Source organism: Pyxicephalus adspersus, chromosome 2 (genome assembly GCF_032062135.1).
Source record: "Pyxicephalus adspersus chromosome 2, UCB_Pads_2.0, whole genome shotgun sequence".
In the NCBI taxonomy this organism is placed as follows: Eukaryota; Metazoa; Chordata; class Amphibia; order Anura; family Pyxicephalidae; genus Pyxicephalus; species Pyxicephalus adspersus.
In genome coordinates, this window is record NC_092859.1 from 70,804,043 (window position 1) to 70,807,836 (window position 3,794).

Genomic DNA, 3,794 nt, shown 5'->3' on the forward strand with positions numbered 1-3,794 from the left:
ACTGCACTACACACAGACACAGATAACAGATATCACATATACCCCATTAATACAGAGGGAAATAATATAATACTGCACTACACACAGGCACAGCAGTCAGTGTGTTCTGGAAGGGATGCAGGCACCTACCCTGGCTGAGCACATGTTCTCATCTCTGTCCCTGCATTTCCTGTATTTCCTTATATCCTGATCGGGGTTTCTCAGGCCACTGTCAGGGGCAGAAAACACTTCAACGACATTATTTGCAATTTACAAAGTTACAACTCGCTAGCAGATAGAAAAGGGCAGTCCCCTACATAGGCAAGGCATCAATGAAACTGTTATGTATTGTTGTTTTTTGTATTGCTTACCCTTGTCTGGCACTCATTTTGTACAAGGACAAATAAAATGATGACACTAATTTATTTATTGGTTTGATAAGCTGTGCTATATTCAGCTGGACAGAGTTGCTTTTGGGGTTTGCCTGTCTTATCCAATCACTGAGGGTGTTGCGTGGCAATGTTAGTAAAGGAGGATACACATATGGGGATGGCCTTATGGAAGGAAATTTAAACCTCAGCGCAATTTGTAAGGTTGGGTTGGTAAAGCCAGGGCATACCATTTATTGACCTGTTTTGCTTGTAGATAGGGCCTACATTTTATTGACCAGCTTTGCTTGTAGATAGAGCCTATGCCCTGCCATGCTCTTTATGTTTCCCTTCTCTTTCACTGGTGAAATAATATTTGCTTGCATATTACGTGTATTATGGTGTATATGTAGGTGCCATTTAGCAACCTCATTGGTCTCTTGCTCCACAAAAAATGTAGAAAACATTTGTTTCAATTTATTGGCTAGCTCCAGACCAGCGCACTGCCAAAACTATTTGATTAGCAGCACCTGGCCGCTACTTACCCTAATTCCTATTAAAGTAGTAACGGTGTACCTAATTGTTTTGCACTTCCCCTCTATTTGACTTAGTCTTTGATAAATAAATAATGACACTGTGTAACATGAAATGTAGTGTTGTTCATCTGAAGTTGTATTTCCCTAAATCCATAACCCGCTGATGACCAGAAGAATTTTTACTACCGGTATGTCTAGTAATATTTTACCTGACGCACCTTTAAAATTAAAGGGGGTATGCTTTCTTTTTCACATGACTATAAATAACAGGTCACACATCAGTCTTTTATTTGTGTAAACATAATTTGATATGTTACTTTCATCCCTGGAAAATGTTGAGGCAACTGTATGATATTTAGATACTACAAAAATGCAAAGTATATGTAGAAAGAAATTACAAAAAATGAAAACACAATGCAGTTATCAGATGCTCCACAAACAGCAGTGACACTATGTCACTATACAGCCACAGATAATTTACAACATATTTATGTTAAAACAAGTACACTGTTACATCATTTACAGTTGTCTAGGTGCAACACTTTCATTTATAAAAAGCTAAAGTAATACCAAAATAGGAACAAGCTATAGCTATGCAAAATGTCTTAATAAATATAAGTAAAAATGCAAGCACTTCTGATGTCATTGCAATCAGTAACGCGTTGCCAAAACAAAACTAAGCCGCAATGACGCTGACAAATCTGTTAAGTGTCACATTGTAAAAGAAGAAGGAAAGTACTTGATTTGTTTGTTTAAATAATGTGTTTTTTTTTAATAAAACAGGTGCTTCAGTATCTTACCTTTACAGCAGTGCTATTAGGTAAGCAATACGCCTACATCATTCATTAAGTTCAAGTGGCATGATGACAGCTCCCTGAGATCTGCTGCTTACCAATGTTTAGATTAAAGTTATCTTAAAGACCATAATATTCCTTTTCAAACTTAGCAGTGGCAGGGCATAGGTCAAACTTCTGGCACAATGTTCACTTGCCAGCATGCCTGTTTTCTCTATAAACATGATGTCACCCAAGCACTCCAAGTGAGTACTGATACTGCTGAAAGGGCTGTTTTATCGCTATTTTCTTGGGTTGTATGAACTTGGCAAGTTTGGTGCTGGTACTTCAATAATGATTTATTGTGGATGCCTGTAAAACATCACAAAATGTATTTAAATATTTAGTCACCTATAGCTACTCAATACACATGAGCAGCTAGCACATTCCTAACCTAATGGAAAATGTATAGAGTTTTCATGCATTTTTAGATATACATGTAAATCTTTGCCATTGGTGCCAAATTGCACATTAAGGGTAAAGTGCCCTTGCTCTTGCCCATGCTCCCCACTAGCAAGGTAAACTTATCATTCAGCACTCTCAAACTTCCTTGCTGTTCTAACAGTGCCTGATGCTCTAATAAATTGGGTTCTTGCCACAAAGAATGTGGCCTTCTCCATGTGAAATCCCTTTTACATGGCAGAGACTGTAAATTCATCCTGAGTAAACTCCAACAATTTTTCAAATTTAGAGATTTGTTGTGGTGGACTCCTGAAGCTGTGGATGAACAGGGGCAATAAAGCAGATCATACTGTTACAGGAGTTGAGTTATCAGAATGGCCCACAGTACAATTTTAAAGTCGCCTTTGCTGTTTATCTTGCTAGCTAACAATATGTATGTAATACCTATGTAGAGGAGCTGTTGCAAGCTATTTATTACACCTATTCTTCCAATTGGTTGATACAACTTGTATCCATTGGCTGAGAGATCTCAGTTAAATGGTTTTCCCAGACAACCAGAAAAAGAGGAATGATGTCAATAAATGTTGGTAGAATTACAAAAGTAAAGTCAATTACACAGAAATTTAGCTAGTTACTGTCTACAAATTGCCACTGAGCTGAGTCCCCAGCTGCCCACATTCTGGTGTGGATGAATTCAATGACAAAAGCTCATCCCAGTTGAGCTCTTGCCAGTGTTCAGTAAATCTGGGTGCTGAACAATAAAAGCTGTAAACTGCTTTACCAAAGGATTTATAATCTTGCCTAACCACACTGGTGACTTACATAGTTATGCTACAGCATATACATAGCTGTATGACACCTTTAGCTTTGAATTCAGCTTTGCAGCTTCCCATTGTATATTTCTGCCCCCTGTCTGGATGTAGCTGATGAATTAGCATCATTACCTCCTGTGTCAAATATGTAGAACAAGCGCATAAAAACTAGTAAATGGGTAATAAACCCATGAGTTGGACCAAAAATATTTACACTGTCCCCTTTTTACAGGGCCTGATCATCGACCTTTATGACAAAATCACTATGTATTATTTTAATGAAAGCCTTTTGAAACTACATCAATCACACGGTAAAGCTTGTATAAAATTTTAGAAGTTGGATTTCCACAGAACCTTAACATCTGATGACTTATGTTGCTGTAGAACTCACTGCCCATTGTCTAAATGAAAGTTAGTAGTCCATATAGTACAACCCTAAATGTTGCACTCAGCTCACAAGAGGCCATAGCACCACCTGAACAGTGTTGCATTTTCAGCCAATTTAAATCCAGCCTAACATGCCTAGCATTTTACACATAATGTACCCTGCTATTTGTAAATATTGTGCTTCTAATTAAACATGAATCTTGTATTTTCAGAGTATGAAAATGGTTTAATTTATTCTTAATTGTGAAGATGGGTAACATGTTCTGCATTTTATTCTTTATTTACATTTTTTAAAGCGTTAAATACAATTCCGAGGAAAGGCTCTAATGCACTAAGTATGTATTTAGAATTAAGAGACACTGGTTTACTAAGGAAGTTGTTCTTAACCACCTGAGCGTTACACTGATTTCTAGATTTCTGTTCCAAAAGCGTCACAGATTTTCATGAAATTTTTTTTTTTTAAATTGTAGACCTGTA